Source organism: Macaca nemestrina, chromosome 1, assembly GCF_043159975.1.
Source record: "Macaca nemestrina isolate mMacNem1 chromosome 1, mMacNem.hap1, whole genome shotgun sequence".
Classification (NCBI taxonomy): domain Eukaryota; kingdom Metazoa; phylum Chordata; class Mammalia; order Primates; family Cercopithecidae; genus Macaca; species Macaca nemestrina.
In genome coordinates this window covers 202,084,836-202,096,079 of record NC_092125.1, presented here as the reverse complement: position 1 = coordinate 202,096,079, position 11,244 = coordinate 202,084,836, and positions in this window count along the sequence as shown.

The window sequence follows — 11,244 nt, the reverse complement described above, 5'->3', positions numbered from 1 at the left end:
TAGAAAAAATACAAGTTTAGCTCATCCTTCATCACCGATAAAAAAAATTGATAAGTTCAAAGGCCATCTCCTCTTCCCTATTTTCTGTCTCATCCCATAATTTTTAAATTTCAAGAGGACTTGTAGTAATGAATATAGGTGCTATAAATTAATCTAAACATGATTCAACTCTTTAATTTATGTATTCATGAAAATTTTACCTGTTATCAATCTTAGGGTTCCAGGTGTTAATGGCAATTCTAAACGAAAGTCAAATATAATCATTTGCATAAAAGCATTAAAGATGATTAATTAGTATTTTCATGCAGCTGTGATCTATTCTGTGCTTTTAGAGCTGAAAATTTTTTACCAAAAACATTTACCTATGCTAATCTACAGGAAATTGCAGAACATTCTCTAGTTTTCTGTGTACAGCCACATTTACAGCATTTTCATAACTGGGGTCATATTTCATATTTCCTGACTTTAAAAGGCATCACAATTCTACACCCTTGAAAATTAGGTTGGTTTCCACACCATTCCTTGAATATTTATGTGTTCAGTTCCAAAAGGATGATAGTGATTAAATGTACTGGTGTTAACAAATTCCCATTTTTGTGTTTTGCATGATTTGGAGAATATGTATATTCCAGTTTCAAGGAGCCTAAACTTGAGGTGTCCTTAAAACTCAGTCACAAGACTTAGGTAGAAAAGTGTTTTCAGAGAAATGATTTATCTGTGCTGAATAAAAGCTGTAGCACTGGCAGCTCAGATCTAGCTGTGATTGCTAAAGCATGTCCAGGCTGGTTATCTAATGCCTCTGCAGGAATTTAGGCCACACATTAATGCACTGAAGATAAAATCAATTTGAAAATTTCTTAAATCAAATGCCAATCCTGGTATAATACTCGATGTGCAGGAGAACCAGCCAACAGTAATAGGAAGCCAATTACAGACTATAAACCACTCTGCTCAAATGTCCTGGTTTGTTACTGACAGGGCCCATTACACACAGTTTGCATAAGTTAAATCCACTGATGAGATAGAACTGCTATATGCACACATGCATGTGTGCGTGTCCAAGCTACACCTAACATAAAGATGCAACTCAATTAACAGGAACGCTTATCGAGTGCAAAAATTCACAGCAACATCCTGAACATGAGATCCCCAAGAAACATCTTCCCGTTCCTCCACAGCAGTGCAACTGAGCAGTGAAGCATTGGTTTTAAAATCAGCCCCAGATTCTTTTTTCTTTTCTTTTCTTTTCTTTTTTTTTTTTTTTTTTTTTTTTTTTTTTTTTTTTGAGATAGAGTTTTACTCTGTGGTCCAGGCTGGAGTGCAGTGGCACAATCTCAGCTCACTGCAACCTCCACCTCCCAGGTTCGAGTGATTCTCCCGCTTCAGCCTCCAGAGTAGCTGGGATTACAGGTGCCTGCCACCATGCCCAGATAATAATTTTTTGTATTTTTAGTAGAGACAGAGTTTCATCATTTTGGCCAGGCTGGTCTCGAACTCCTGACCTCAGGTGATCCACCTGTCTTGGCCTCCCAAAGTGCTGAGATTACAGGTGTGAGCCACCGCACCCGGCCCAGGCCCAGATTCTAATACTGCCCCTGCCACCCACTTGCTATTACTTCACCTCCTGATTTTCTCATTTATAAAATGTGATTAGCAATGAGGTCTATGTAGTAGCCTATGAAGATTAAATTAGGTCATTCTTATGAAATTCTAAGAACAGTAGTACTCAACAGATGATGGCCAGTATTATCATTTTGTTTCTCTATCTCCTTGACTGCCAGACCCCAAAATAGCAAAGGAAAAAGAAGTAATATGGCTAATATCACACTTCTGTCAACCTGTTTGGGGTGGTTAGCAGGGTTGCAAGTAGTGAAGAAGACTCTATTTACTTTCATTTGCAAGTGTGATCTGTGAAGAAAATAAGAGCTAAGGGTGGTTTTACAAATATTTCCCATGGCCAGATATCCCTGTAAGTTAATCCTTTGAAATTAGCATGTAGGCCGGGCACGGTGGCTCACACCTATAATCCCAGCACTTTGGGAGGTCAAGGTGGGCGGATCACGAGGTCAGGAGATCAAGACCACCCTGGTTAACACGGTGAAACCCCGTCTCTACTAAAAATACAAAAAATTAGCCAGGTGTGGTGGTGGGCGCCTGTAGTCCCAGCTACTCGAGAGGCTGAGGCAGGAGAATGGCATGAACCCGGGAGGCAGAGCTTGCAGTGAGCCAAGATCGTGCCTCTGCACTCCAGCCTGGGCGACAGAATGAGAGTCCATCTCAAAAAAGAAAGAGAGAGAGAGAGAAAGTGAGAGAGAGAGAGAGAAAAGGGAAGGGAAGGGAAGGGGAAGGGGAAGGGGAAGGGGAAGGGAAAGGGGAAGGGGAAGGGGAAGGAGAAGAGGAGGGAAGAAATTAGCATGTAGATATGCTGGCTACCTTTTCATGTAGATCTGGGAGCCGGTGGCTAAAAGGAAAGAGTCTCCTACCCCATCTGCTGCTCCCTTAGTTAAGGCCCCAACACTTCTGTCCTGAACTGCTGCAACTACCATCCACCCACCATCCATAAATGGTCTCTCAGCCTCTAGTCTCTCCAATTCATTCTCATTCATTCAGCTGATTATTGTTGCATGCATAGTACAAATCAGGAACTGGTTTGTACTATAACAGGTATGGTCTCTAATTTAAGGAGCTCCTTGAATAACTTTCTGAGCATAGATCTGAGCATGTAACTGCTGTGCTTACCAACCTTCATGGCTCCCCACCGCCCAAAGCAGATTCACAACTAGAGACTGATTCAGAATGATCTGGGTGGTACCTGGACATGGACATTTTAAATAAACCACATAGTTGAATCTGATGTCTTCTCCAGATTGAGAAATGATCAATAAAGTTTCAAATTTCTTTCTTTCTGCAACATTTGCCTCCTGGGCTCAAGCAATCCTCCCATCTCAGCCTCCCGAGTAGTTGGGACTACAGGTATGCACCACCATGCCTGGCTAATTTTTGTATTTTCTGTAGAGATGGGGTTTCACCATGTCGGCCAGGTTGGTCTCAAACTCCTGAGCTCAAGCGACTCGCCTGCCTCAGCCTCCCAAAGTGCTGTGATTACAGGTGTGAGCCACCGCGCCTGGCCTCAACCTTCTTAACATGATACATAACTCTCTGCAATATGACCCCAACGACCTTCCCAGCCTCATCAAATCAACACAATTTGATCTCTATCTAAGTTTATTCTTCACTCCTTGCTATGTTCCAACCATAAAACCCACACTGATGTTCCTTGAACGCACCAAGCCTATTCTTTCAACTTTGCACGTACTGCTACACATACTGTGTGGGAAGTGCTTCCAGTATCTTCTCATAGCATTTGCACACAGCAGGCTCCTTTTACCTTCCACAGACTTTCCCCAACCACTCCTATCACATATAACCCCAGTCACTATCCCTTTACCTGTTTTATTTTCTTCCTGTCTTTGTCGCACTGATCACCATCTGAAAATAGATTACTAATTGGTGTACCTGTTTATTCTCTATCTTCTCCAGTAGAATGTAAGCCCTACCAGGGCAGAGCGTGTTTCTTGCTTCCCACTATATCCTCAGTGCCTAGAATAGTGTATAGGATGTAGCATAAATCACCACTCTACCTATAGGAGCTTTAGTCACAGCATTTAACATGCTATTTGTATAATCCCTTCTAGTCAAGGCTCTCTTGGTTATTAAGAAACTGACTCGACCGGGTGCTGTGGCTCATGCCTGTAATCCCAGCACTTTGGAAGGCAGAGGCGGGCGGATCACCCAAGGTCAGGAGTTCAAGACCAGCCTCAACATGGAGAAGCCCCATCTCTACTAAAAATACAAAATTAGCCGGGCGTGGTGGTGTATGCCTGTAATCCCAGCTACTAGGGAGACTGAAGCAGGAGAATTGCTTGAACCTGGGAGGCGGAGGTTGCAGTGAGCCAAGATTGCGCCATTGCACTCTAGTCTGGGCAACGAGAGTGAAACTCTGTCTCAAAAAAAAAAAAAGACTCAAGCTATTTTAAACAAGGGGCAAGGGAAGGGACAGAAACCATCAAAAGGACTTCAGGGGAGGACATGCAGCTGGGCTTTATGAAAAATAACTCTGAATTCAGGGGCATTGCTTCCCTAATCCCAGGCCACAGTCTCTTCTCTCTTCTCCCCTGGGCTGCTTCTCCATCCTCCTTCTTCTGTCCTTTGTCTACTCATCTCACATATGACCCAATATACACAATGGCCCTACTGGCCCCTCATATCCAAGAGTCTACCTCAGTTGAAATTGAGAATCTGGGCTGGGCGCAGTGGCTCACACCTGTAATCTCAGCACTCTAGGAGGCTGAGGCAGGTGGATCACTTGAGGTCAGGAGTTCGAGACCAGCCTGGCCAACATGGTGAAACCTCATCTCTACTAAAAATACAAAAAAAAAAAAAAATAGCCAGGTGTGGTGGCATACGCCTGTAGTCCCAGCTACTTGGGAGGCTGAGGCAGGAGAATCGCTTGAACCCGGGAGGCGGAGGTTGCAGTGAGCAGAGATCATGCAACCGCACTCCTGCCTGGGCAACAGAGCAAGACTCCATCTCAAAAAAGAAAAAAAAAAAAAAAGAAAGAAAAAGAAAAAAAGAAATTGAGAATCTTCTGGCCAATGTCAGCAGTTGGGTCAACTGTCTATCCCTGATCCAATCATCTGTGGCCTTGCGGGTAGACGGGGAGGCACAAGGAAGGAGTGTCTAGCATCTCTTCTAGTCTGATGACAACCAAACCTGCCTAGCACAAATCCAAACCCTCCAAAGAGACCAAATCTTGCCCCTTCTCCCCAACATACTATGCTCTTTCATACTTCCACTTGTATTATTTCCTCGACCTGAAATGTACTGTCCCCACATCAACCTTTCTTTGTAAGTGTACAACTTAGCAGCATTTAATACCGTCACACTGTTATGCAACCATCACCACTGCCTAATTCCAGAACACTTTGATCACCACAGAAAGAAACCCTGTCCCCGCCCTAGCCCATGCAACCATAATGTCTTCATTTCCCTTGTATATACCTAGAATTGAATACTGGACATATTGGAATTGCTGGGTCATATGGCAAGTGTTTAACTTTTTGAGAAACTGCTCAACTGTTTTTCAAAAGTGACTGCACCATCGCTTTATATCATTACCCGCAATGTATGAAGGTTCCAATTTCTTCGTACCCTTCCCAAGACTTGTTATTGCCCATCTTTTTTACGATAGCCATTCTGATGGATGGAACGTGCTATCTCATTGTATATCAACCTTTTCTATCTCATCCTTCAAAATCCAGCTCAAACATGCCCACTGCAGCATCTCCTGATGTGCTCCCAGGCAGTTTTAGTTACTCCCTAGTGTCATAGTACCATCATCAGTCTGTCTCTATCTGTACCCATTCATTCAGTATCCACTGAGTACCTGCTGCATGCCAAGCACTATTTGAGGTGCTGAAGATATGGTGAATGAAACACAAAACAAAAAACAGTATTGCCTTTGTTAAGCTTATATTTTGGTGGGGGAAACATATAATCAAAAAGTTGAGGCCGGGCATGGTGGCTCACGCCTGTAATCCCAGCACTTTGGGAGGCTGAGGCAGGCAGATCACATGAGGTCAGGAGTTTGAGACCAGCCTGATCAACATGGAGAAACCCTGTCTCTACTAAGAATACAAAATTAGCCGGATGTGATGGCACATGCCTGTAATCCCAGCTACTCAGGAGAATTGCTTGAACCCAGGAGGTGGAGGTTGCAGTGAGCCAAGATTGCACCATTGCACTCCAGCCTGGCAACAAGAGTGAAATTAAAAAAAAAAAAAAAAAAAAAAAAAGGTTATGAGATGGTATTATAGAGGACAGTAAAGCATAGCAGGACAAATAGGGTGGTCATGGAAAGCTTCATTCAAGCTAACATTTCAGCAGGGACTGAAGTTAAGTTTCAACTATACACATCAGTGAGAGATGACAGGGAGGTACTGGATATGGGTCTAGAGTCCAGAGAGTAGAGTCCAGGGAGATAGAACAGAAGTGTAGAAGCTAATGAGGAACCAGAAACCCAAACTGAGGTGTGGTCACTCAACTAGGTGAAAACTCAGGAGTGTGGTGTTCTAGAGGCAAAAACCTGCATTCGTTTTCTATTGGTGCTATAATAAATTATCACAAACATTGTGGCTTAAAACAACACAGATTTATTCTACAGTTCTGTAGAAATCCTACATGCAACCAAAATCAAGGTGTTAGCAGGCTAAGTTCCTTCTTGGAGGCTGTAGGGAGAATCTATCGTCTTGCCTTCTCCAGGTTCGAGGCTGCCGTCACTCCTTGGCTCCTGGCCCCTTCCCTCTACCTTCAAATAATCTCTGATCCTTCTATCCTAGACACATCTCCCTCTGACCTCAGCTAGGAAAGGTTCTCTGTTTTTGCCGACCCATGCTATTAGATCAGGCCTACCAAGATAATCCAGGATATTCTTCCCATCTCAAAATTGTGAACTTAATCACACCCACAAAGTCCCTTTGACATGCAGGATAACATTCACAGGTTCCAGGGATTTAGAACCTGGACATTTTGGGGGGTTTAGGGGAGAAAGGCATTATTTTCCTACATGCAAATGAAGCATTTCAAAGAGGAAGTGGTCAACTGTACCATATGCTGACATATCAAAGAAGTTATGAAGGTGGGCACAGTGGCTCATACTCATAATCTCAGCACCCTGGGAGGCTGAGGCAGGGGGATCATTTGAGACCAGGAGTTCAAGACCAGCCTGGGCAACATAAAAAGACTATGTTTTGGCCAGGCACGGCAGCTCACGCCTGTAATCCCAGCACTTTGGGAGGCCGAGGCGGAGGGATCACTTGAGGTCAGGAGTTCGAGACCAGCCTGGCCAACATGGTGAAACCCCGTCTCTACTAAAAATACAAAACTTAGCTGGGCATGGTGGCATGTGCCTGTAGTCCCAGCTACTCAAGAGGCTGAGGCAGGAGAATAACTTAAACCCAGGAGGTAGAGATTGCAGTGAGCCGAGATCGCGCCACTGCACTCCAGCCTGGGCCACAGAGCAAGACTATCTCAAAAAAAAAAAAAAAAAAAAAAAAAAAAAAGGCTGTGAAGACTAAGTCTCTCAAAAAAAAAAAAAAAAAAAATTTATTTTATTTTTGGAGACAGAGTTTCGCTCTTGTTGCCCAGGCTGGAGTGCAATGGCATGATTCTCCTGCCTCAGCCTCCGGAGTAGCTGGGACTACAGGCATGCATCACCATGCCCAGCTAATTTTGTATTTTTAGAAGAGACGGGGTTTCACCATGTTGGCCAGGCTGATCTCGAACTCCTGGCCTCAGGTGATCTGCCCGCCTCGGCCTCCAAAAGTGCTGGGATTACAGGCGTGAGCCACCATGCCCAACCAAAAAATTTTAATTAGCTGGGCACGGTGACATGCACCTGTAGTCCTAGCTACTCAGGAGGCTGAGGTAGGATCGCTTGAGCCCAAGAGTTCAAGGTTACAGTGAGCTATGATCATGCCATTAGACTTCAGCCTGGGTGACAAAACAAGACCCTCAAAAAAAAGTTGTGAGAATTGACCATTGGGGTGATCCTTTTGTTTTGTTTTGTTTTGTTTTCTGAGACTGTCTCACTCTGTTGCCCAGGTTGGAGTGCAGAGGCACAATTTTGGCTCACCGCAACCTCTGCCTCCCAGGTTCAAGCGATTCTCGTGCCTCAGTCACCCAGAGTAGCTGGGATTACAGGCATGTGCCACCACATCCAGCTAATTTTGTATTTTTAGTAGAGACAGGGTTTCACGATGTTGGGCAGGCTGGTCTTGAACTCCTGGCCTCACGTGATCTGCCTGCCTTGGCCTCCCAAAGTGCAGGCATGAGCCACTGCACCCAGCCTCTGGTGATCTTTACACGGGCTGTTCCTGTGGAGTCAAAATGCTCATTGGTGCGAGCTCAAAAGAAAGAAGTACAGAGTATAGTTAGATAGCTCTCAAGTTGTACTAGAGAAGAGCAAAGAAAGGGGATGGTAGCTGAAGGGGCAGATGTGGGGTCAAACAAGGATTTCTTTTAATATGGAAGAAATACTAGCATGTTCGTAGGCTCATGGGAATGATCTAGTACGGGGAAAAGTTAATGAGCAGGACAGAGAAGGAAAATGGCTACACATCAGGGCTCTTTGAACAGGTAAGGGATGGAATTTAGCACACAAGTGAAAGAGCTTGCCTTAAATAGGGCAAGGACAGGCCAGGCAGTGGCTCATGCCTGTAATCCCAGCACTTTGGGAGGCCGAGGTGGGCGGATCACGAGGTCAGGAGTTTGAGACCAGCCTGGCCAATATGGTGAAACCCCGTCTCTACTAAAAATACAAAAATTAGCTGGGCTTGGTGGCACATGCCTATAATCCCTGCTTCTCAGGAGGCTGAGGCAGGAGAATCACTTGCTCCCAGGAGGAAGTTACGGTAAGCTGAGATTGTGCAGTAAGCTGAGATTGCGCCACTGCACTCCAGCCTGGGTGACAGAGCAAGACTCTGTCTCAAAAAAAAAAAAAAAATAGGGCAAGGACAGTCTGTCTATAGCAACTAGAAGAAAGACAGTAGCACAGATGCAGGTGGGTGAGTAGATGTGATGGTAGGAGCCTGTGAAAATTTTATTTCTAAGTTTAAAAAAACTCATAAGCTGAGAGAATGGCAAAGCTGTTAAAAATTTAAGAAGAAGTGTAAATGGGATAGAGAAATGTACTAGGATTGAGAGGTTTTGAGGCCCATGTGAGGTCATAGCTTTATTTTTCAAGGCAGGGTCTCACTATATTGCCCAGGATGCCGTGCAGTGGCTGTTCACAGGCACAATCATTTCACAACGTAGCCTCAAACTCCTGGGCTCAAGTGATTCTCCTGCCTCAGCCTCCTGAGTAACTTGAGACTTACTAGGTGCACACCACCTGGCCCCAGGAGGTCATGACCTTAGAGAGACTGAAACAGCATGTTCAGTTGCGTAAGTACTTAAGTGAACAGAAAGTGAAGTACCGAACTTAACCAAAAATGGAGTTTAGCCAGGGAAGTACAATGAAACAAGAGATGGGGCAAGGCTGAAAAGCTGAGTGATTGCCACAATGAATCAGAGAGTCTAAGCTAGGTAATGAGGGACATGAAAAGGTAAAGAAGTAAAGACAAGTGACAGGATCAATGAATTCTGAGACTGGTCTCACTGTCACCCAGGATGAAGTGCAGTGGCCCAGTATCAGGTCACTGCAACCTCCCATGTTCAAGCAATCCTCTCACTTCAGCCTCCCAAGTAGCTGGGACTGTGGTCCAGATGGTAGTGCGCCACCACACCCAGTTAGTTTCTGTATTTTTTGTCAAGTCGGGGTTTGGCCATGTTGCCCAGGCTGTGGATCAATGAACTATAAATATCATTACTATAACCACCCACTGTAACTGTTTTATGTCTACATATCTGACACCCCCTCCAGACTGAGGTCCTCCAAAGTGAAATGAGTGTCGCATCTTTTCCTAGTATCTGAGCATGTTGTTAGTTGGGTGGATGGATGCTTACCCATAGTGAAAGGGAAATACCACACTCCCAAGTTCTGATATATTAATATAGAGTTGTTACTTCCTCATTGTTCTTTAATACCAATTCAAGTACAAAGTTGCAATGCTCCACCAAAACCTATGGTATAAATAAGCTGGGTGCAGTGACAGGCTACTCAGGATGACCACAGTACGCGATGATTGAGTCTGTGAATAGCCACTGCACTCCAGTCTGGGAAGCACTGCCTGACTCTGTCTCTAAAAAATAATCATCTATGGTATAAACCAAGCCTTTGACAAGATGCTGAATTCCTACAGGGTTATATACAAGAACTGAACCAGAAAATGTACTAGATGTATCCCAGCTATGGTTAAGTTGGCTCTTACTAACACCTCAGTGACATAAAATCTTTGAATTTCCAAGCCTCTAACTATTTTACCTCCTTGCAGTAAACTAGCAGGACCCAAAACAGTCCTTGAGAATAGCAGGCAAAGAACGGGGAACACATATAAGTGACATTTTGTTTTTGTTTTTTTGAGACAGGGTCTCTGTCACCAAGGCTGGAGTACAGTGGCATGATCATAGCTCACTACAGCCTCAACCTCCTGGGGTCAAGTGTTCTTCCCACCTCCGCCTCCCAAGTAGCTGAGACTGCAGGTACACACCACCATGCCCAGCTAATTATTAAAAATTTTTTGTAGAGATGGACTCACCACGTTACCCAGGCTGGTCTTGAACCCCTGGGCTCAAGTGATCCGCCTGCCTTGGCCTCCCCTACTGGGATTATAGGCACGAGCCACTGCGCCCAGCCTAAACTCTGCTTTAGAAGCACAGACATAAACTCATGAGGATGGAGGGAAAAAATGCACAAAGAGCGTGTAAAATACGTTTTATTGTTCTTTAAAAGGGTTCAGGGTTTGGTTTTAAATCAGGCTGCACACCTTTCAAATCAATCTGACATCTCTATGTCAAACTGGCTTCAGCTAGCAATACTTCATTAAATCCAAAAGAAAAAAATTGCTTTAATTTTAATGAAAAAAAAATCCAGTTTTAAGAACAATTAACATTAGTCTTTAAAACAAAATGAGGGCTAATGTTTCATGTTGCTTTATACATCCTTCTCCTCAATACAGAACCAGGAATGTAATTTTCCTAACTCAGGCAGGCACTGATACTGATGGACACTGCGCGCGCACGCACACACACACACACACACACACACACACACACACGCCGTCCCCGCAAACAACAAAATTCAGAGTGTGTCAAAGGGAAAAGGTTTGTTATTGTATTGATCAAAACCCAGTGGAGTCAACACCATCTATCTTAGCAGGTATGCTGTTTTGATCTTGAGTCTATATTAATGGAATCTATTGTTGTGTTCTGAAATAAAGAATTTTGGATATACTATTATGTTTTAAAGTCCTATAAACAATTTCAAAAAGCATTATTTTGTTTTGTTTTCTGGGATGGGAGAGGAGAGAATCTACAGATTTGCATTTAGTTAAAAATCAAAACTCCAGCAATAGGAAATAGGCAGTTCACATAGCCGGCCAACATTTGAGGTATCATCAGTGTGAGACAAGGTCCCGGTCTGTTCCTACTGGCCTAGCTGACACTAACAAAATGGGAGGCTTATGGCTCTGCACAGCAAATTCCAGCAGGACAAGATGACTTTAAGCCTGTATTCAGAGCCTTAGA